The sequence below is a fragment of the Muscardinus avellanarius genome (assembly GCF_963383645.1).
Source record: "Muscardinus avellanarius genome assembly, chromosome: X".
NCBI lineage: Eukaryota > Metazoa > Chordata > Mammalia > Rodentia > Gliridae > Muscardinus > Muscardinus avellanarius.
Genome location: NC_137792.1, coordinates 12,888,814 through 12,913,705, shown reverse-complemented (window position 1 = coordinate 12,913,705; position 24,892 = coordinate 12,888,814). Strand labels below are relative to the sequence as shown.

The 24,892-nt window shown below is 41.0% G+C and overlaps 1 protein-coding gene across 1 annotated transcript in view; it reads left to right on the top strand.

The window, feature by feature from the left end:
- Nucleotides 1-342: 342 nt before the first annotated feature.
- ADGRG2 (adhesion G protein-coupled receptor G2) overlaps nt 343-24,892 on the top strand; it is a gene marked incomplete at both ends in the record, with an annotated part of 126,629 nt that continues 102,079 nt past the window's right edge. Inside the window, one exon of the mRNA XM_080718643.1 lies at nt 343-466. The remainder of the gene's footprint in view (nt 467-24,892) is intronic.

Genomic DNA, 24,892 nt, shown 5'->3' with positions numbered 1-24,892 from the left:
GCCTTTGGATACCAGGGCGACTCCTAAAGGTGAGCCTCTGGATATGGAAGTTGGGGTCCCCGAGGGAGTGCGCACCAGCACCCGAGGATGTAGCAATCCAGAGAGCCCCGAAACGTTGTGGGGGCTCTGGCAGGGACGGGGTGGGCAGCGGGGCTCGCGGTCCCCACTTCTCCCCAGCCCAAAGCGCCCCGCGGGGCTTCGACGGACTACGCGGCTCGCACACACCCTCTTCTCTCGGCCGGGCCCCGCCCGCTCCCCACCTCCGCGTTCAGCCTCGCCGCCGCCGAGCGCCGGACGCGCCACGCCGCGCTGGGCAGCTGGAGAGCCCGCGGGCGGGCGGGCAAGCGGTCCGGGAGCGGCGGGGGCGGCGCCCAGGCGGCGGGAGGGAGGAGGAGGGACTCGGCCCGGGAAAAGGGAAAAGGAGGCCCCAGGGCGCCAGCGGCCGGCCAGTCTCTGGGACTTGCAGGTAAGCGTGCGCGCCGAAACCGGCTGCGCCCTCGGACTCTGACACCCAGCCCCGACTGCTGGCGTCGCCCGCGGGGGTTCAGCGCCAGCGCGGACCCGAGGGCCACGGGACGGCGGGGCGAACGCTCCCTCCACCCGGCAGCGGCTGCGGCTCTGAACCGGGGCCGGCGGTCCCGAAAGGCAGAGGCAGAGCCAGCGTGGAGCCCAGGGCTGGCGCCACCACTGTGGGAAACTGTGCGCCTTGGGAAAGGGGGCTCCGGCGACTTGTTTTCTGATGGGGGAAGTGTGGTCCCAGATCTTTAAACGGACTCAAATCGTCTCCACCCCACTGAGAAACGGAGCCACATGGGGCTTCCTCGAGCAGGCAGTCCGCGACTCGCGATTCCTGGGGAGTCGGTTTACCGCGCCGGGCAGTGGGTGCGCGGGCCAGTGGAAGCGGCGGTGCCCGCGGAGCACAAGCGCGCCCGGGGCCAAGGATGCACTGCACCTGGTGGGGCCCAGAAAGAACAGGTAGTCCCGGGCGCGGTGGGGTGGAGCAGCAGCCTAGAGCCAGGGAGTGAGCGTCGGGGAAAAGGCTCAGGGAGCGCGCTTAGGCAGGAACTTGGGTTAGGAGACTCCAGAACTGTGTACAAAGTGCCTGGGAGAAAGCAGACCGGCTTCCCGAAAGCCGGATGAAGCCTGAGACAGAGGTTTTCCGTGGCTGCTTCGACAGTGACACTTTTAGCCAGTACTGTGCACACGAGTCCCTGGGGATCCGGTTGGAAGGAGGTTCTGATTCAGTAGGTCGGGTGGGGCCCGAGAGTCTGCATTTCTAACAAGCTCCAAGATGCTGCTGCTGTTGCTGCCCCAGCGAGTACACTTTCTATGGCACAAAGCTACGTTGTGTCCAACAGGTTGGAAATCTTAGAAAAAGTGGGAAATCAGCAGACGAGGTCCCAAGATGTTACAACCGACTTCTATCTCAAACACACAATTAAGAGAGATGCAAGAATTGCTGCTCATTTAATAGTAAAATGCTTTCTTTTTCTTACCCACTTTCTGGCCAAATACATTATATGAAAGCAGAGCTGACTTTAGGAACAAGCACCCTGCACTTGAGTTAATGCTGAAATTTGAAACGATTTTTGAACAAGGGGACTTGCAAATATTTTCATTTTGCACTGGGCCTCATAAAGTATGTTGGGCATCATAGCTGGCAGAAGGACCATTTCTTCGATTAGGGTTTCAGCTGGTGGGTGATGTTGAGTAAAAATTTATTAAGGGAAATATCGCAAGCTCTCTAATATTTCTCAGTTTCTTTTTGAATATTTTCAAAAGTAAACCTATGAAATAAAAAGATAAAAAGGGCTGGGGTGTAACTCAGTGGTATTGTGCCCCTGGGTTCAATCCCCAGTACCTGAAAAAGGCTATAAGTATAACCCCAGTCCTGCATGGCATAACAAAAATTATGACTTTCTTCTTATTAATAATTAAGAATGAATTAAGATGTTAATTATTAGTAGACAATACAGTTGAGGTTGGTGTCAAAATAATTTGTGTTTTGACAAGGTGTGTATTATTTCTAAAGGATTTGGGGAGTCTTTCGTTTCTTAAAAGTTTGCTTAAGTAAAATCTAAAATGAGCTAGACATTGCTTGGTTTGGCTGCTTGTAGTTCAAATGCAAAGCTGGAAAACACAAAGTGGCCAAATTTTGTAGCTATTCAGGGGTATTGTTTTACAGAGCCTCAGCGCCCTGCCAGACTGGATTGGATTCCCTTCTGCTTTTATCATTCCCACATCCCTGCAAGGTGACTTTCATTAAAAGAGGGATAAAGCAAATTTAGCTACTGAAAAACACTGAAGAAATGCAGGACCAGCATCCTTGTTTTGTCTGTGAATAATTCTTGCCAAAAAAACAGATGCCAGGTGTGTGTACTTTTCTGGGGAAAATGTAGGAAAGACAGAAAAGGGAAAAGGGGACTCTAATTATGGATATGATTTTATTCAGCAAGAGGGAGAAGTCTGAGAAATGGAATTTCATTGGCGGGTTTGGCGGGGAAAGGAAAGCCACTATGTTTTTGGTACCATGAACTGCCATCCAGAAATGGCAAAGTGAGTTTGCTCAGGTGTTAGGGAGAGCCAGAGAAGAAGCTGATTTTCCATATCCGATGTGGTCATTCTGAGGACTTAGAGGGGGTACATCACAGCGCATGTTCCTGGTGCTCTCACTACTCAGACGCAACTGACAAATACATTTTTTCCATTTCAGAGAGTGCCAGGTCACTTTCAAATACATAATACAGTTTGGAAAGATCACCATTACGCTTTTTAAATGGGGAGAGGGGCATGTGTTTCTGTAATGTTAACAGTTCTGACTCTATAGTAAAATCCTGGGAGTTGGTTTTTATGCCTTACTAAGAAAGGCCTTCTCTGCTGCAAGATAGCAAAATAGGGGGAAAAAGGTCTTTTAAAATGTTTATTTATATTTTTTTGGTAGTACTGGGGGGTGGAACCCAGAGGCTTTCTACCTCCAGGCTATACTTCCAGACCTACTTTATACTTTATTTGGAAACAGGGTCTCACTAAGTTGCTGAGAGCCTCACTAAGTAGCTGAGGCTAGCTTCAAACCTGTGTGATCCTCCTGTCTCAGCCTTCCAAGTGCGGGGATTACAAGCGTGTGCCATCATGCCCAGCTATGTTTATGGTTTTAAAAAATGTGTAGGTTTTTAATCTCTGTGGATCTTATTGAGAGCATGATGAGAGGTGGAGGGTAGTTGAAACATTTGGGGAAAATCATCATAAAACAAAGTCAAAAATTCTGGTGAGTACCCCTCTTACAAATCTATTTAATTCTTGAGACTACTTTGTTTGTAACACTGAGGTATAATTTATTTATAGCAAATTGTCCTTTTTAGTATACAGTTCTAGAAATATATATAGTCATGTAAATTACTTCGATACCAAGATATTTAAAAAATCTCTATTGGCTCTTTGTAGTCAACCCCTCTCACCACTCTCAGTCCTTAGACACCACTGATTTGTTTTCTTTCCTGATAACTTTGTCATTTCCAGAATGTCCCATAAATGAATTCATATACTATGTAACTTTCCTAGCCTGGCCTCTTTTACTTAGCATAATACATTTGAGATCCATTTATGTTGTGGTGTTAATCAATAATTCATTTCTTTTATTGCCGAGTAATATTCCACAGCTTGATTATCCATTTTCCAACTCTGGATGATTATGAATAAAGCCAATATAAACATTTGAATATGGCTTTCAGTGTGAATATAAATTTTTCATTTCACTCGAATCAATACCTAGAAGTAGAATTGTTGTGTTGTTTGGTGAGTTTGACTTTGTAAAAACCCGCCCAACTTTTCCAAAGTGAATGTATCATTGTTTTTAATGGTTTTGTCATTTTGCAGTGCTAGGTATTGCACCCAGGGCTTCCACCTTATTAAGCATGGATGCTGTCATTGTACTCATTTGCATCTCCACAAGCTAAGTATGGGAAGTCCTGTTGTTTGGCATCCTAACTAGCACTTGGTACTGTTTGTTTTATTTTAGTCATTCCCATGTTTTTGTGATGCTATCTCTTTGTGGTTTTAGTTTGCTCTTCCCTGATAACTAATAATGTTGAACATATTTTCACATGCTTTTTGGTCATTTGTATAACTTTATTGTGCAGTGTTTGCAGTTTTCCCCCAGTATGTTTGACTATTGAATCATGAGTTCTTTATTTATCTGGATATAAGTTCTCTGTTAGATATATGTCTTATGAATATTTTAGGCTGTGGTTTGCCTTTTCATTTTCCTAATGATGTTTCTTTGAAGGGGAGAAGTTTTAATAAAGTTGAATTAAACAAATTGTTTTTCTTCTATGGATAGCATTTCAGTACCCTATCTAATAAATATTTGTCTATTTCGAGTTCACCAAGATATTCTCCTGCACTTTCTTCTAGATATATTATTGTTTTATGGGCTATTAATTTCTTTTCAGGCTATTTTTATTTGAAATAAGGATCAAGATTAACATTTTCTGTATAGACACTCAGTTGTTCCAATACCACATGTTGAAATGACTCTACTTCCCCCCTATCATATCCCCTTGACCCCTTTGTCAAAAATTAACAGTGTGTGTGTGTGTGTGTGTGTGTGTGTGAGTCTATTTTTGATTTTCTATTGTGTCCTACTGCTCTATGTATTTATCCTATCCCAATACTACACTGTAGGTCTTACACATTTTTAATGTGAATTCCAAGATTGTTTTCTTGTGTGTAATTTTTGCTTTTAGAAATTAAATACTTTCCCCCATTTCTTTTGGTAATTATGGTGCAATTGAATAGGAAGGCTATTAAAATTTTTGGTAGGTCTATCTTATATTCAAGCCATCATACTGAACTTATATTCATTTTCACAGTTTTTCAGTTGATTTTTGTGCATTTTCAAAGCAGACAATTAAAATGTCTGTGAATGGCAATGTATATGGATTCTCCCCCTTTCCTCTTGCCACTGCTGTATTTTTACCTTATTTTTATTTTCTTGTCTTAGTAGCCAAGTTTCCCTCTAGGATAATGTTAGGTAGTAGTTTCTGATTTGGGTCCGAACACTTTTAACATTTTGTCATTAAGTGTTATGCTTGCTCTAGGGTTCTGGTAGCTACTCTAATTATCTTCAGGGGGTTTCTTTCCACTTTTAGCTTACTGAAAGTCTAAACTTTAACTGAAAAATCTCATGTTGTATAGGCTTGTGACCACTCAGTCTTCCTGGCTTTGGAGTTCATATTTTAATCATATTGGAAAAGTTAGTGTAGTATTAAGCCAATGGTTGTATTTAGATAGATTATGAAGAAACTAGCTTTGAGTAATTTTCATAATGTTCTCATTTGGTATTATTATCACTTTGCCAAAGAGAAAGCTGAGACACAGAAAAGTCCTAGACCAAGGCAAGTAGTACATCCATATTTTGAATATAGACGGTCTGATTTCAGAGCTTATGTTCTTAACCACAGTGCTTCTAACTGTAGCAAGGAGTATGTACAATTGCTGACCTTCATCAGTATGCAATATTTATGGCTTTTGTTCTCTTGGCATAGTGGTTCTCAGTGTGTGAGTGTATGTGTATACGTGTGTGTGTACACAAGAGAGGCTTGACAATGACTGGAGGCATTTTTGGTTGTCATAAACTACCAGGGTCGGAGGTGTTATGGCCATCTGATGCGTAGAGACCAAGGATATTGTTAAGTATCCTACAAGGCACAGGACAGCCCCATAGCAAAGAATGAACCAGCCCAAAGTGTCAGAAGAACTGAGGTAGAAGCTGGACATGGTGGCGCACACTTGTAATCCCAGTATTTGGGAGGCTGAGACAGGATTGCAGCTTGTAGACAGCCTTAGTTAATTAGTGAGGCCCTTTGCAACTCAGTGAGACCCTATTTCAAAAATAAAGAATAAAAAAAATAGGGCTGGGGGTATAGCTTAGAGGTCGAATACCCCTGGGTTCAATCCCCAGTACCACAAAAAAGAGAGGAGGAGGAGGAAGAGGAGAAGGAGGAGGAGGAGGGAGGAGGAGGAGGAGGAGGAAGACTGAGGTGGAGAAAGCTCACCTTAGCTCATTGGTCCTGAAAGCTGGCTGTATCTTAGAATCCCTTGAAAAGTTACAAAAATAAATACCTATGTCTAGGTCCAGTTCTTGACCTTAATAAATCTCAATGGGTCTTCAACATTGCCCAGCAATCTTTCTAGGCCTGCTTAGTGGATTTGCTTCTCCATTCTCCAGAAGAGCTGTTTTATATTTTTTATTATTATTATTAATTTTTGGTGGTACTGGGGTTCCTGGAAGCCCCCCTACCTCCGGGCTACACTCCCAGACCTATTTTATATTTTTGAAACAGGGTCTCTTACGCCAGCGCGGCTGGCTTCGAACCTGCGCGATCCTCCTGTCTCCGCCTCCCAAGTGCGGGGATTACAAGCGTGCGCCACCACGCCTGGCAAGCTGTTTTATATTTTTAAAAAATCATCTGCCTTTCTCACATCTGCTACTGATTCCAGTTCATTAGACAGAAACCTCCTTATATTCCCACCAGCCAAACCCCCATCATGCCCACATTGTACAGAGACTCACAGGACTTCCCACTGATCCTGTGAAACTGTGAGTGAGATGCCACTTATGTGTCAAAGAGCGACTTTTTTTCTAGATTCAGGACCTCCCATCCTCTTGGTCTTCTCAATGACGTATTCATTTTTTTTGTCACTTTTTACTTTTTATTTGGAATAATAGTAAACTTTACAGATAAATTGTGAGGACAGCACAAAGGATACCTTTATACCCTTTATACAGATGCATCTGTTAACATTTTACCCCGTTTGCTTGATCATTTGTACTCTTGCTTATGCACATGATTTTTTTCTGAACTATTGGAGAATAAGTTATATAGAAAATGGGCTTGGTGATGTATGCTCGTAATCCCAATTCTTGGGAGGCTGAGACAGGAGGATTTCAGGTTAATAGCCAGCCTCACCTACTTAGTGAGGCTTTCTACAAATTGTGAGACCCTGTTTCAAAATAAAGAATAAAAATAGGACTGGGGGCAGGTAGCTCAGAGATAGAATGCTCCTGGCTTCATTCTCTAGTTCCACAAAAAAAGTTATATACTTCATAGCCCTTTACTCCTAAATATTTCAGTATGAGTTTTCTGACAAGAGGAAATTCTCTTACATTACCACAGTACTGTTATCAGTTCAGTAAATTTAATGGTGATAAGATTCTGTTATCTAATCTTTCATTTCTATTGCAGTTTTGACAATAAACCTGATAACATCCTTTTTTTAACACACTTTCCTTCTACTACAGAATCCGGTTTAGGGTGGCTTATTGCATTGAGTTGCCATGCCTCTCAGCCACTTTTAGTTGGGAATATTTCCAAGGCTTTTCTTTTTCTTTAGGACATTAACATTTGCAGTGAATACAAACCATCTCTTCTTTTTAAAATAGAACATTCAAGATTTTTAGTTTGTCTGATATTTTGTGTGTTTATACTTAGGTTATACAGTTTTGGTGAGAACACTGCATAGAGGATGGATAGATGATGGTGTGTCTGTCTCAGTGCATCTCATCTTGGAAGCCCATGATGTTCATCTCTTCCTTCTTTTATTTTGGTACTAGGTATGGAACCCAGGGACATTCTACCTCCTAGATACACCCCAGCCCTATATTTTATTCTTTATTTTGAAACAGGATCTCACTGAGTTGCAAAGGGCCTCACTAAGTAACTGAGGCTGTTCGCAAACCAGGATCCTCCTATCTCAGCCTCCCAAATGTTGGGATCACAAGTGTACACCATCACGCCCAGCCCCCATCTCTTCCTTTTTGATGATTTTAATTTTAATTAGCTGGTCAAAATGTTGTCTAATTTCTTCATTGTATAGTTATTCTTTTTTTCTTCCAAATCAGCATTTTAGGAAGACACAATTATCTTTGCCCTTCTTATTTTTCATCACTAGATTTAGCATCCAGTGAGATTTTTGTTTGATCCAAACTTTTCTTTTATAGGCACACTGGAGATTGACCCCACAGATATTGTACCTCTGACCTATATCCCCATCCCTTTTTATTTTTATTTTGAAACAAGTTCTCACTAAGTTGTGAAGGCTGCCCTCAGACCTACAATTCTTCCATCCCAGATTCCCAATTACTAGGATCGCAGGCATTTGCCACCGTGCTCAGCTGTCTGATCCAATCTTTAATATGATGGTTGAGAGTAATGATTTTTTCATACTGAATGTGGTGGCACATGCCTGTAATCCCAGTCCTTGGGAAGCTGAGACAGGTAGATCATGTATCTGAGGCCAGACTCAGCAATTTAGCCAAACCCTCAGCAACTCAGTGAGATTTTTTTTAATAAAAAGGGCTGGGGTGTATGTATCTTGGAGCCAAAGCACCCCTGGGCTTCAATTCCTAATACCCCAAAAACTAAAAATGAATAATGATATAATTAATGATTTTCCAACTCTAGTATTTCTTCCACATTTACTAGTTGGCTCTCAGGCAAAGCCATTCATTCTCCCCCATTTATTTATATACTCATTTATTTATTATTGATATCAACTGATAGATTCCTATGTTTTTGCAGTGGTTCATGATTTATTGCCATACTTACTTTGGTTGCCCAATTGTGAAGGACTTTATTCTGTTTCTTTCTTGCTTGCTTTAATGAACTCTTCTCTCTTTTCTGGATCATTCCCATCAGCTTACAATCATGCTCCAGTATGTACTATATACATATATCCCCCTCCATTACCCTACTTCCCATTTCTCATTACTCCTCCACAGAGGAACCCCTTCAAAGGATGCTCATGGTTTATTTCTCCACATTCTTCCCTCGTCCAGTCTAGTCAGGGCTCTGTCCTGAGGCTCTTGACAGTCAATGAACTCTACAGTGCCAAATTCAGCTGTTTTTTCCCTGACACCATCTACTTAGATCTTCAAGCCTCAAACCTACTAGGTTCATGCCCCACATTCAACTCATCAACAAATCTTAGCAATTTACCTTCCAGAGTATATCACAGATGTCCTTATTTCTGTCTACCCACACTCCTCAATCATACTTCATCTCACCACCATCTCTCTCTCGGATGATTGCAGTGGCTTCCTATAATCCAATACCCATGTGGCAGCTAGAACACTTTTTTGTGGTACTGGAAATTGAACCCAGAGACTTTCTGCCTCTGAGGGTGTTACAGTACATGCCTCTTCTTATTTTTTTTGAAAGAGGATCTTGATAATTTTCTGAGGGTAGTCTCAAACCTGTGATCCTTCTATCTCAGCTTCCCAAGTACTGGGATTATAGGTGTGCACCACCACATCTGGTGATTAGCATTTTTGAGGATAATTGGGTTAAACAAAGTTATTTTTTTCTCTTAAGGCATTCTTAAAGCCTTTAGTATACATTAGGAGGATGGAGAAGATAGTGTATGCAAGATAGTGTATGCAATGTTCCCCAAATGTACTTAATCATAAAACCTGTATTGTGTGTGTGTGTGTGTGTGTGTGTGTGTGTGTGTGTGTGTGTGTGATGCTAGAGATTGAACCCAGAGGTGTTCTACCTCTGAGCTACACCCCAGCTCTTTTTTATGACTTATTTTTTGAAACAGGGCTTTGCCAAGTTAACAAACACTGGCCTCAAAACTGGGATCCTCCTGTCTCAGCTTCCCAAGTACTTGGATTACAGGCCTAGGCTACCATGCCTGGTTTAGAGCATCTATTTAGATACACTAATTGTATCATGTCATTCTCCTACTGGATTACGGTGTTTTGCCACGTCCTGGGTCCTGGTCCCTGCTTCCGATTTCTCACTCTTTGGCTCACTGCACTCCTCCTCCTTTTGATTCTGCCAGCACATCAAGCTCCCTCTAGCCTTTTGTACTAACCATTTTTCTCCTTGGAATGTTTTTTCTCCCTCCATTTTTCTATGGCTGATTTTTCATGGTGCAGATCTGAGTTTAAATATCACCTATTTGATGAGCAGATCTGAAATGACCACTAGCTGGGTGCAGTGGTTCGTGCCTGTAAGCCCAATACTGGGAGAGCTGAAACAGGAGGATTGCAGGCCTGAGGCCAGACACAGCAATTTAACAAGACTCTCAGCAACCTAGCGAGACCCTGTTTCAAGACATAATTTTTATAAAAGGGCTGAGGGTGTAGCTCAGAGGTAGACTGCCCCAAGCTTAATCCCCAGCCCCATACAAAATTAAAGTAAGTAAGTAAGTAAATAAATAAATATGACAACTAAGTCACCCTTTGTATCATTCTCACCGTGTTTTAATTCTCAACACTGCACTTATTTTCTGTTAGTTTCCTTGTTTGCTTGCATTTTTACGGCTTCCCTTTCCTGCTTTCCCTTCCCAATGCTAGAACTTGAGTGAGGCTAGTATGTTTACCCTTAGTGCCTAGGATAATATTTGATATATCATAAGTAGTAAATAAATATTTGGTGAAAGAATGATACATTTAAACTGCCTAGCATGATCTTCAGCAGAGGAACAACACTCAGTAAATGTTCTCTTTCTCCAATAATACACCCATGTGTCTGAGGCTAATCTAGAAACTTCTGCTGAGGAGAGTGATCCGTTTAAAAAGATTCATATTTGTGCGTTAGGATCCTAATTATTATGGTTTCTAGACAAAGGAGAATTACATTTTTCCAAGGAAAAACTGGTAGAATTCCAGAGATCACCAGTGTCACATTTTTTCATTGGGGGACTTTCCTGGTTCTCTTAAATGTAAGACTGGTTCTCATATTTAAGAAACTTGGCATATTTATCTTTGAATTCAGACATGTACATTTTCTACATGCTCCATTTTCGAGGCTAGGATATGGAATTTTGAGTCGGAAGAAGGGGATGACGAAGGGCCTAATATTTTCCTCTGCCTCTGTTCATAGTTCGACTATGTCCATTTTTATGGTAGCTCTGGAATAACACAAGTGATAAGCTGGTATGTTATTGGAATCTGGGGAAAGGGCACAAAAATGTCTCCTAGTAATTCATTCTGGTCTGAAATTCATAAATTTATTATTGGGGGAGACAGGGAAGAAGATTGGGAGGTTAGATACAGATTTCTCTTTTAGGCACTATTTCAAGATAATTTTTTTTCCTGGTACTGGGGGATTGAACCCAGGGTCTCCTGCATTCTAGGCAAACACTCTATCACTGAACTATACCTACCCCCTGTGCTTAGAAGAAAATTTTTATAGAGGACTCCATATGATACTAAAGCTTCCAGGAAAACTCAGTACTGATGAGTTCAACTAGTGATTTTGTTGTCTAGATGAACTTTTTGACAGAATGTACCATATGATTTGAGGTATTTGAAGGAAGCAGTACCCTTGACCTAGTGGGATCTGATTTTCTAATGTGGGCCAAATGCTTATTGTATTCACAGCTCATGCCAGAGTCAAGAGCTGTGCAGCACTATTCACTCGTGTGATATTTATCATCTATGCATCACCACTAGTCATTTTCTTCCTACTACTCATCCTCACGAAGTAGGCAGATGTGTCATGTAGCATTCCATAGATGTATTTAGAGATTTATTCGTTTTGATGCATCTGTTAAAGTAGATCTAGTGTACATACATATATTTGTAAATTACAATGATATTGATGTATAAATTATATACATTATAAATGAATTGTCATAAATTAGGCACACCCCGATTGTCAGCCCCCATTTCAAGAATGAGAAAACAAATATTCCCCCAAGTCCTTCTTATGTCCCTCCCAGTTACTACTGTCCTAACTTGAGTGCCATGGATTAATTTTGTTTGTTCTTTTTTAGTGTGTATGTGGTGTGTGTGTGTGTGTGTGTGTGTGTGTGTGTGTGTGTGTGTGTTTATTGGGGATTGAACCCAGGAGTGCTCTTCTACTGAGCCCTTTTTATTTTTTTTATTTTGAGAGAGGGTCTTGCTAATTTTTCCAGGCTAGCCCTGAACTGCAGTCCTCCTGTAATAGCATCCCAAGTACTGGGATTATAGGCATGTGCTACCATAGCTAGCAGTTCTGTTTGTTCTTAAAAGTTCATATATATGGGACCAGGCAGAATGGCTTCATTTCTTTCTCTAGGCAAAATTTCAGAGATTATTTTGTGTTGTTGCATGTAGTTGTCAGTGGATCCTCCTCTCTTAATTATAGTACTACATCACATGATTCCTCACATATTTTATTCTTTTTACTCTTTTTTTGGTACTGGGGATGGAATCCAGGGGCATTCTACCTCCGATCTATACTCTAAGACCTATATTTTATTCTTTATTTTGAAATGGTCTCACTGAGTTGCAAAGGACCTCACTAAGTAGCTAAGTCTGGCCTTGAACTGTGATTCTCCTGTCTCAGCCTCCCAATGCTGGGATTACAAGTGTGCACCACCATGCTGGGTTTATTCTTTCTACTTTTAATGGGCCTTTGGTTTGTTTCCAGATTTTGGCGTTTAAATATAATACTATGGGAACACTCTTGCCTATCTTTTGGTAAATACCTTGTGCATATTACAAACAGGTAAATACCTAGAATAATGCTTTAAATATATTTACAATTGTTTTCACAGTTGTTAATTATTTTCTCCTCTGGGTACAATTAGGGTTAGCAGCCACCTTTGGTCATAGCTCATACATCTGTATTCATCTATAGTGTTTAGACTTTTTAAAAACATAACTTGAGCCGGGCTTGGTGGCGCATGCTTGTAATACCAGCACTTGGGAGGCCGAGACAGGAGGATCGCACAGGTTCAAAGCCAGCCTCAGCTACTTAGAGAGGCTCTCAGCAACTCAGTGAGACTCTGTTTCCAAATAAAGTATAAAATAGGGCTGGGACTATAGCCCAGATGTAGAAAAACCCCTGGGTTCTACCCGTAAGACCACACAAAAAAAATTAAATTATACCATCAGGTTTTTTTAAGTTTTATTTTTCTGACAAACTGTTTCGATGTTTGTTTATTCCTTTATCAACTGTGTATATCAAAACATCATTGTTAAATGTTTTAAGACTTTTGGCTTGATTTTTCTTTTCCTACAAACTCTCTCTTTTATTTATTTTGAAATGAAAAAGCATTCCTGCAGCTTTTGAATGTGTTCTGCAGTTACTTAGGCAGAGGTTCACCATTTGAATGGGCTTAGAGAGGTACAGACTAAGTGGGCACTGATTCCTCATTTTGCCAAGGAAAAAGAACAAAATGGAAAATAAGAGAAGAAAGAGATATGTATGTAAAGGAGGTTTGGAAAAGCTAAATATGTTTTTTCATGATTACATCCAGGTCATTAGCTTGACATTCTTTTCCTTTTTCTCTATTCTGCAAATGAGGCTTTTCATATACACTATAACACAACAGATACATTCCACTTTTTGGGGGGTACTGGGGATTGAATTCAGGGGCATTCTGCTTTCAAACTACACTCTAGCCCTGTTTTTATTTTTTATTTTGAAAAAGAGTCTCTCTAAGTTTCTGAGGTTGGCCTCAAACCTGGTATCCTCTTGTCTTGGCCTCCTGAGTACCGGAATTACAAGCATGCGCCACCCAGCCCAGCCATTCTCCTTGTTTTTGGTGGGAAGACATTCCCTGCACATACTTTTTAAATGCAGAGTGAAAAATTAGCAAGTAGTGTCCTCTACAGCAGCACCTTTCAGATACCAGTGTGCTCAGTCATCACCTGGGAGGCATGCTAAAATGCAGATGCCAGTTAAAGTTAGGCAGCCCTAACCGGACATGGTGGCGCACGCTTGCAATCCCCGCGCTTGGGAGGCTGAGACAGAAGGATCACGCAGGTTTGAAGCCAGCCTCAACTACTTAGTGGGATTCTCAGCAACTTAGTGAGGCCCTGTTTCCAAGTAAAATATAAAAAAGGTCTGGGAGTATAGCTCGGAGTTAGAAAGCCTCTGGGTTCCACCCCAGTACCACTAAAAAAAAAAGTTAGGCAGCCCTGAGCTGCAGCCAGAGATTTTTCTACATTTCAGTACCTAGATAATACAGATATCACTCACTTGGGAGGGACCAGATATCATTTTGAGTCTCTTTTAACCTCAAGGAGCAACTTCTTTCAAAGTCCCCTCACCTGCTTTCTCCTTGAATGTAGCAGACACATGAGGAGAAACCACTCGATTCCTCCACCGCACACCAAAGTGCAGCTCACACATGCACTCAATCCCAGGCACTGGCATGAAGAAAGGAGTGGGATGGGACAGGCAGGGTGCCACTCTCTTCTCTTCTGGCTTCAACATTTCTTTGCTCATTCCAAAAAGCTTAAGTGTCCATTTCACCCTCCCTGGCCCTGACCACTTTGGCATGTACCAGCCCACTAGAGAGCTTTGTCCCACTATATAGCAGGCTGGAAAGTGCTAGGGAGTGAACACTCCCCTAAGCAGACCTCAACCATTAACCCAGGGCAGCGGGTAGGTATGTATGCCACAGCTGCTTTGCCTTCAAGTGCGATAATTCCCAGAATTCCCCAGGACTAAGCTCCAGTCATCCCCATGGTAAATGGCTTGATAATGGCCTGTATGAGTGGCCTCCCCATCTCACATCACTTCCGCATTCTCCTTTCAGTGTTTCCAAGGATAACACCCTAGATAAACCACTTGCCTCCCATCTGTGCTTCAGAGTTACCTTCTAGAGGAATCCAAACTAAGGCAGGCTTCTTGAAGGCCCACAGTCAGGAAGTTCTTTACCTCATTTTTTTTAAAGTTTCATTATAAGGGAAAAAAAAGATGGAAACCCTATGAGGTTTGCTGTAAGGTCAGGGGAAAAGGGAGTTGTCACAGAGATTTAGATATTTTGTTGGCATGACACCAAACACTGAGATGGCTGGAAATAGTGCTGATAATGGAGAGAATGCTTCCATGTCACTGGGCTATTTGGGGATCATGTCGGCAGAGTTAGTTTTCTGGACTCCCCATTCCAGCTACTTCTGGTCTTTCTGTCACCTACCCAGAAGGGTGTATCTCTGAATGTTGCCTCAGAGCTTTGACCATGTCCTGGCTATACCCTATGTCCATGCTCCTTCCAAGGCCTCCCTCACTGGCTTTCTTCCTGGTGGGCTCTCTGCCTAGCCCAATGTGATAAAGGCTATTCACTTTATTGAGCAAAGGCCTATGACATTAAGTTTCAAGGAATACAGATTTGTCCAAATTTTGTATACATGGACGCTGCTCCTCTTAGCCATGCTCTTAATGTTTCCCTTCTCCTGCCTTTTTCCCCAGACTGGAAGTCGATCAGAACCTGGCCATAGTTGAAGGCCCTTGGTGAGTTTTAGGGGATTTTAGAATGTCTGGGACGCAGTTGGTGTTAATAGTCCTTCTATACCTTCAGAAGTGTGATAAGAACCAACTTTTCTCTAACAGGAACTTGTATTGAAATATTCCTTCCTGTGATTCCTTTCATGTTCAGTACCAACACCAGGCAGGGATGTTGGCCTGATTTGGCACCATAGACTAAAATTCTCACAATTTTGCCCTACTTTAGCCAGGCTGTGATGTGTCATCTCTCTGGGTTCCTTGGGGGTCCTAATTAGAGACCCCTGAGACATGCTATATTGGCAGGGCTAGCTTTAATGTAAACAACCGTTAGTGTATTGCACCTGACTGTAATCCTAGTACTTGGGAAGCTGAGACAGGAGGATCACAGGTTAGAGGCCAGTCTCAGCAACTTGGTGAGATCCTCGACAACTTAGAGAGACTCTGTTTCAAGATAAAAAAGGAGAAAGGATTGGGAGTGTAGCTTGGAGGTAGAAAGTCTCTGGGTTTAATCCAAGTACTCAAAATAAAACCAAATAAAACCATTCATGATGGCTAGTTGCCTGCTTCTCTGTGATTCAGGGAACCAACAAATATATCTTTCTTTTCATTTGTGTCTAGTAGTCAACTACCAGAATAAAATGCCATAGACTGGACGGCTTAAAGATCAAATTTATTTCTCATAGTTCTAAAGATTGGCCCTCTTCCTGGCTTGCAGGCAGCAGCTTTCTCACTGTCTTTACTTGGGGTGGTGGTATGGGGAAGAATGGAGGGAGGGAGAATGAGAGCGAGTGCTCTTTTTTGCTTCTTTTTCTTGCAGTACTGGGGATGGAACCAAGGGACATTCTACCTCTGAGCTACACCCCCAGTCCTATTTTTTTATTCTTTATTTTGAAACAGGGTCTCACTGAGTTGCAAAGGGCCTCATAAAGTAGCTGAGGCTGCCCATGAACCATGATCCTCCTGTCTCAGCCTCCCAAATGCTGAGATTCCAAGCGTGCACCACCACACCCAACATCTTTTCCACTTCTTATAAGGCCACTGTTCTGTTAGATTAGGTCCTCACCCATGTGACCTCATTTAACCTTAATTCTCTCTAGACACAATCACATTGGGAGTTAAGGGTTCAACATATGAAATGAAAGACTTCAGTCCATACCAATTACTGCCCTTCCCCCCAGCATTTAGCCTGTTTATCTGACTGAAGCCTGACATTCCACAATTAGGGGTTCATTTCCTTGTTTTAATGTGTTGTTAAAATGTAAATACTCATAGAACCTGATTAACTGCCTCTATGAGCCCTTTTTTTAAGAGTAGGTGACTCATTGGGTACCTCCAAGTTGGGAATGGGCCCCATCTAGAGGGCGGTAAGCGTACTAAAGAGGGAGTTGGTGTTCTCCATTGTCTGCTTGTTCACTCTGGCAAGGTCTGTCCTAGTCTTCAGAATTACTTTCTTATCAGTTCCTGCAAAATAGTCCTCACAGTAAAATAATTGAGTACTTAACTTCGTTTTCTTGGATGTGTGAATAATTTGAGAGACATATTTAAAAAAGGGAGTCATTGATGCTTTGCAAAGGGAAGGTTAGAAGTTCAGCTTCTCATTGATTGACTCAGTGTTCTATCAACATGAACTCTCTAAATAGCCAGCTATTTAGGTGTCAAGATACCAGATGTTTGTGGTAATAATTCTATGTGTTGCTGAAGCCTAAAGTACTTTTTGAAATGTCAAATATTAATTATGTATGAGATTATTTCATATTCATTATTACTTTGAGAAAACTTTGATTGCTATTTGTTATCAGTGGTACTCTTATCAACCAGAATATTTTCACTTCTATACCTCATCTTCCTCCCCGGCTAGCATCAAAATGGTATCTGAAGTAAAGGGAACCACTTCTTCTGGCTTCTTATTGCTAGGATCAGCTACAAATAGACAGTGTATCCTTTAGGCACATGGCTCCATCACCTGTGTGCCTTTGTTCTCAGGGGGACCTGTTGAGATTGAGTCAATGCTGGGTCAGTACTACTAGAGAAGGTACATATGGGATTCCATCCCCTTTGAGGCTGTTTCAGCAATCCTGGCCCTGCATCAGCTTTCAGAAAGTGTGTAAAGGTAAGCACTATCTTGAATTTGGTGTTTAGCTTTCTTGTATACTTTTAAAAATACTTTTATTAAGCCAAGCGTGGTGGCACATGCCTGTAATCAGCACACTTGGGAAGCTGAGACAGGAGGATCACAAGGTTCAAAGTCAGCCTCAGCTACTGAGTGAGGCTCTCAGCAACTTAGTGAGACCCTGTTTCCAAATAAAGTATAAAATAGGTCTGGGAGTATAGCTCTCAGAAAGTCAAAGGTTGTATACTTATTTAGTTTTCTTGCATATGACTATGTTTCTATTCAAGAGAGAATGCCAGCCTGGCATGATGGCATATGCCTGTAATCCCCTTACTGGTGAGGCTGAGACAGGAGGATCTCAGGTTCATAGACAGTGTCAGCAACTTAGAGTAACCCTTTTTCCAAATAAAAATAAAAAAGGGCTCAGAATATACCTCAGAGGTAGAATGCCCCTGCGTTCAGTCCCCGGCACCAGAAAGTAAGTGAATGAATAAAAAAACAAATGAACAAATAAATGAACAAACAAAAAATAAATGAAAGAGGAGGAGAATGCCACCCCCATGCTTTTATTTATTTATTTATTTTTGGTGGTACTGGGGTTCCTGGAAGCCCTTCTACCTCTGGGCTCCACTCCCAGACCTATTTTATATTTTTGAAACAGGGTCTCTTACACCAGTGCGACTGGCTTCGAACCTGCGCGATCCTCCTGTCTCCGCCTCCCAAGCGCGGGGATGACAAGCGTGCGCCACCACGCCCGGCCAGCCCCCATGCTTTTAAACTTTATATGCTTGGTATCTTTTTTACCATAATATTCCTATGCAACTTCATTATATTCAAGATTATTTTGTCAGATTCAGCTTCATTGCTAGATGTAGCTGCCCCTCATTTCTTTTCCTTTGCTTTACCCAGAACTATTCCCAGTGAACCACCAAACCACATTGGCCAGAATAGGGGGAGAGCAGGGATTACACACACACACACACACACACACACACACACACACACACACACACTTATAATTAGTAGATCTGGAACAAACCTCAAGCTATTCTCTTAAACCCAAATCAAGCCAATAACTCATTTAGCTTTTAACTAGCTACTCTGGAAACTCTTTTCTAAGGCTTTGCTTCTCCCACATATTCACAACCCACAAACTTAGTTTTGGAAATAATTCCCTTTGTCTACAAGGAACAGCAAAGTTGAGTTTGAGTTCATTTGCAGTAGTTTATCTTCCCCTTAGGTTCTCAGATCTACTGTTGTCTTTTTCTTTCTTTCATTTTTCTTTTTTCTTTTTTTTTTCTGGGCCTAAGTATGCACTTCTCTCCCGACCAAGTACTTCACAATCTCTCCATTTATTCATGCCATCTTTTAGCACATGTTTATGAAGTTCCTACTCTGTGCTGGGCACCTTTTCAGACACTGGGGAGGCAACAGTAAGCCAAGCAGTCAGAGCCTGTGCCTCAGCAAAGCTTGTATTCTAGTGGGCAAAGCACATCATGAACAAGTAAAACATACAGGGTGTTGGATGGTGAGTCATGCTGCCTGTGGAGAAACACAGACCTGGAAAGAGGCACAGGGAGCATTGAAGTGTCGCCTTTTCAGATTGCCTTTCTCTAGGCCAGGGGTTGTCACACTACGGCCATGGAACTCCACCTGTTTCTGTAAACAGAGTTTCATTGGCACCCAGCCAGGCACATTCATTTTCAGATTGTCCATGTCTTCTCTGGCTGTATCAGTAGAGTTCATTGTTCATAACAGAGACTATAAGGACTACGAAGCCAAACACATTTGCTATTTGGCTTTTTATGGAAAATATTGACCATTTGACTCTGCAGAGGAGATGCCAGCTTTTACATATGATAACTTTGGGAATTATTATCCGTGGTATGTTTTTTCTTTCATTTGCCAGTGACTGTCATAAACATCGTCTCATGCGAATGCTGTTGTGATGTGAAGCAAGTCTGAGTAGCTGTGTTTTACAGATGACTGAGCTGAGGCTCAGCGAGGTTAACATGTTTGCTGGCCTGGTAAAATGGTGCTGTGTAGCTCTAGAAGCTGGTGCTTTTTCTAGTCCAATCACCTACTCCCCAGTGATAAATACAACCCAGGGTTTAGCTTGCAGAATGTCCTATCACATGGAATAGGGAAAAGCAATACTGTATAGGCATGAAGACCGTAGACTCTGAAGCTTGGCTGCTCAGGGTCAAATGCTCATTCTGCAACTTCCCTCTGTGGTATCAGGCAAATTAATTAACCTCTCTGGGCCCCATTTCAATTCCTTTGTCTATAAAGTTTTCTTAACAGTATTCTTCCTAGGTCAGATGGTGATACATCAGAATTTTCCCAAGGCAGCTCTGATTTGTGCTGGTTTCCTCCACAATAATAGTACTTTATTCTTGGGTAGCCCAGTTTGGACATTAAGTTATATGCTTACTCAGCTAGGGTCATTGAAGTGCAAATAAAGCAGTTAAAATCATGCCCAAATGTGGAGTAAGCATGGATTAGGCCTTGATTGTCATGTTGTGTGTGTGTGTGGGGGGGTACTGGGGACTGATGTGGAGCATTCTACCTTCAAGCTATCCCCACAGCCCCTATTTTATTTTTATTTTGAAATAGGGTCTCACTAAGTTGCTGAGTGTCTTACTAAACTACTAAGGCTGGCCTCAAACCCATGACTCTCCTGTCTTAGCCTCCCAAGTATTGAGATTACAGACATGTGCCACCATGCCCAGCTCTTTGGCTGTCATTTCTTATCAATGCCATGCCAGTCCATCACTTAATTTTTTTTCTGATCAGTTGCTGGATTCCATTCAGTCCAAACTGATTGCCATCTGAAGTAATTTTGCTTCTCTGTGTTAATAGGTGATTGAGGATTTCAGGATTCTTCTTCCAGTTCACAGTGCCTCTGCATGCAATGTTGGTCCCCAGGGACTTCCTGGTGCACCTGACCTGCAGCAAGATGTCTTTATCCAGTTCCCCTGAGCTCCTAATAATGGTGTGTGTGTGTGTGTGTGTGTGTGTGTGTGTGTGTGTGTGTATGTGTCTATGTGTGTGTGTATGTGTGTGTGTGAGAGAGAGAGAGTTTTGCAGTGCTGGGGATTGAACCCAAGGCCTTGAACATGCTAAGAAAGTGTTCTACCACTGAGCTATAGCCCTAGACCCCATAATGTTTTTAGAGTTGCTTTATTTGTTGATACTTGGATACATTATACATGTAGGAAGTATTTTCTGTTTTCAGAAATAATATTTTTATCATTAAAATTTTGAAAATTACAGAAAATCACAGAGAAACAATCAAATACAATGCACCTATGGTCTTCCATCTTCTTTCTCTACCAGAGTTGGTGTTTTGATGTGCACCAAGACAAAAACAGGTTTCTCCCAGCTTTAGAGAGAGTGTAATTTCTAGTCTAATTATATAACTTTGGCTAAACAACTTACATGTAAATGACTATTGCCTAAGTTTTATACAGGTTAAACATCTGTAATCCAAAAATCTGATGCCCAAAATGCTCCATAATCCAAAATATTTTGAATGTCAATATGGTGCTCCAAACATTTTGGATCACAGACTTTTGGATTAGAGATGCTCAGTTGATAAAGCCTATGCAAATATTCCAAAATTGAAATAATTCTGAAATCTGAAACACTTCTGTTCTCAAGTATTCCTATTAAAAGATATTCAATATATATTACAATTTCAATTCTTTTATTTTGTTTTATTTGTTTTATTTTAAATTTTTATCGGTGTATTATATTCATACAACATATTGGGGTAAAAAACTTGTGTGTACAAACATGTACCCATTGCTGATTTAACCCCTACCCAATTTCCACCCAATTCCCTCCCTGTCCCTCCCTCCTTTGCTTGGCTTAGTGATTGACTTCAATATGTTTAAGTACATTGTGTGTTTTAGAGATTTCATCTTACCCCCTCCTTTCTCCTCCTTTAAGTTGTCTTGTTTGCTCCTCTATAGGATTTCCTCTTTCAAGAGTTCCTCCTATGACCCATTTCTCCCTAACTCTCACATATTAGGGAAAGCATCTGATTTCTTATTTTTTGTGACTGACTAATCTCACTTAGCATAATGTCCTCCAGTTCCATCCATTTCCCTGAAAATGATGAAATTGAGTTTTTTTGATGGCTGAGTAAAATTCCATTGTGTACATATCCCACAGTTTTGTAACCCATTCATCTGGTGATGGACATCGTGGCTGGTTCCATAGTTTGGCTATGGTGAATTGTGCAGCTATGAATATAGATACACATGCATTAGTTTGGTAGTTTGGTTCCTTTTCTTTTGGGTAGATACCCAAAAGTGGTATTGCTGGATCAAATGGTAGATTTGTTCCCATTCTTCTGAGGATTCTCCATACTGTTTTCCAAAGTGGTTGCACTAATTTGCAATCCCACCAACAATGTCTTAGAGTTCACACCTCTCCACATCCTCGCCAGCATCTGTTGTTGTTTGTGTCTTGAATGATTGCCATTCTAGTTGGAGTTAGGTGAAATCTCAGGGTAGTTTTGATTTGCATCTCTCTGAATGCCAGTGATGTTGAGCATTTTTTCATGCATTTTTGGCCATTTGAATTTCTTCTTTTGTGAAGTGTCTATTTAGTTCATTTGCCCATTTAGTTATTGGATGCTTTGTTGTCTTGGTGTTGAGTTTCTTGAGTTCTCTGTATATTCTAGATATTAGTCCTCTATCAGTGGTGTAGGTGGCAAAAATCTTCTCCCATTCTGTTGGCTCTCGATTGAGGTTCTTGACAGTTTCCTTTGCTGAACAGAAGCTCTTCAGTTTCATGCAATCCCATGTATTGATTCTCCTTTTAATTTGTTGTGCCTTTGGGGTCTTGTTGAGGAAATGTTTTTCTGTACCTATGTGTTGTAGTGTTGGACCTATGCCCTCTTCAAGGAGCTTCAAGGTCTCTGGTTTAATTTCCAAGTCTTTGATGCATCTTGAACTGACTTTTGTACAGGGTGAAAAAGTGGGATTAATATCCAATTTTCTGCATATGGTTAACCAGTTTTGCCAACACCATTTGTTGAAGAGGCTATATTTTTTCCAGTGTATGTTTTTGGCCCCTTTATCAAAAATCAATTGGCTGAAAGTGTGTGGACTTGTTTCTGGGTCTTCTATTCTGCTCCATTGGTCTATATATCTGTTCTTTTGCCAGTACCATGCTGTTTTTATTACAATGGCTTTGTAGTATAGTTTAAAGTCAGGTATTGTGATTCCTCCTGCGTGGTTTGTGTTACTGAGAACTACCTTGGCTATTCTGGGCTTTTTGTTATTCCAGATAAATTTAAGGACTGATTTTTCTATGTCTGTGAGGAATGATCTTGGTAGTTTAATGGGCATTGCGTTAAATCTGTAGATCACTTTTGGGAGGATGGCCATTTTAATGATATTTATTCTGCCAATCCATGAACATGGAAGGTCTTTCCATCTTCTAAGATCTTCTTCGATTTCTTTTTTCAGTGTTTTATAATTTTCTTTGTAGAGATCTTTTACCTCCTTGGTCAAGTTTATTCCTAGGTATTTTATTTTCTTGTGGGAGATCTGGAGTGGAAGTGTTTTCTGAATTTCTATTTCAGTGGATTTATGGTTGGTGTACAGGAAAGCTTCTGATTTTTTAAGATTGATTTTGTATCCAGATACTTTGCTGAATTTGTTGATCAGTTCTATAAGCCTTTTGGTTGAGTTTGTTGGCTTTTCTAAATATAGTATCATGTCATCTGCAAATAGTGAAAGTTTGAGTTCTTCTTTTCCTATTTGTACTCCTTTGATTTCCTTTTCTTGTCTTATTGCTCTGGCTAGAGTCTCTAGTACTTTATTGAAGAGAAGTGGTGATAGTGGACATCCTTGTCTCGTTCCAGGTTTAAGGAGAATTCTTGAAGTTTTTCCCCATTTAATATGATGTTGGCAGTGGGCTTATTGTAGATTGCCTTAATAATGTTGAGATATGTTCCTTCTATTCCAATTCTCTACAGTGTTTTTATCATAAATGGATGTTGAATTTTATCAAATGCTTTTTCAGTGTCTATTGAGATGATCATGTGATTTTTGTCTTTGATTCTGTTTATATGATGAATTACATGGATTGATTTTCGTATATTGAACCAGCCTTGAATCCCTGGGATGAACCCTACCTGGTCATGGTGAATGATTTTCTTGATGTGGTTTTGAATGCGTGTTGCTAGTATTTTGTTTAATAGTTTGCATCCAAGTTCATCAGAGATATAGGTCTGTAGTTTTCCTTCCTTGAACTGTCTTTATTCGGTTTGGGTATTAGTGTGATGTTGGCTTCATAGAATGTATTTGGGAAAGTCCCCGTTTTTTCTATTTCCCGAAATAGTTTGAGTAGTATTGGGGTTAGCTCTTCTATAAAGGTTTTATAGAATTCACTTGGGAAACAATCTGGTCCTGGGCTTTTCTTGGATGGTAAGCTCTTTAATGCTGTTTCAATCTCTTTGATTGAAAATCTCTTTTTCATCCCTTATCTTCATAATTTGGGTTGAGTCTCTCATTTTTTTAGTTAGGTTGGCTGGTGGTTTATCAATCTTGTTATTTTTTCAAGAAACCAGCTTTTGATTTTGTTGATTTTCTGTATTGTTTTTTTATTCTCTATTTCATTAATTACTGCTCTAATTTTAAAAATTTCCCGTCTTCTGCTGGCATGGATTACCATGCTCCAGCCCTTTACCTTGAGTTTGTTCCTATCTTTACTTGTAAGGTGTGTTTCTTGTAAGTAGCAGATGAATGGATTCTGGCTTTTCGTCCAGTTTGCTACTTCATGTCTTTTTATTGGGGAGTCGAGGCCGTTTACATTCAGTGTGATTACAGAGAGATAATTTTTAATTCCCAACATGTTATGATTTTATTTCTGTTTGAGATTCTGTTTATTCTTCTTTGCTTAGTTGTCTGCTGGATGAGAATTCTTGTTTCTTTGGTTCTGTTGTGTGTTACCCATTTCCTCTTTGCAGTTAATCTCCTTGAGTATTTTCTCTAGTGCTGGTTTTGAAGACATAAATTCCTTCAGTTGCTGTTTGTCATGGAAGCTTCTTATTTCCCCATCTAATTTGATGGATAGTTTTGCTGGGTATGAAATTTATGGCTGGAAGTTGTTTTCTTTCAGAGTTTGGAATGTTACTCCATGCCCTTCTGGCTTTCATAACTTGGTTTGGGAAGTCTGGAGTGATTCTAATTGGTTTGCCTCTGAATGTCACTTGGCCCTTTGTTTTTGTTGCCTTTAAGATTCTGTGTTTGGCTTTCACATTGGTCATTTTGACAATTATGTGGCATTGGGATCCTCTTCTCCGATCCAGTCTAAAGGGAGTTCTATAAGTTTCCTGGACCTGTGTATCTACCTCTTGCTCTATGTTTGGAAAATTTTCTGCTATTACTTCCTTGAAGAGATTATTGATCCCTTTGGTTTCACCTTCTTTTCCCTCCTCTATTCCAAATATTCTTAGGTTAGCTCTCTTAAAATGGGCCCATATTTCTTCAATGTCAGATTCCTGCTGTCGGGTTTTTTTTTTTTCTAAATT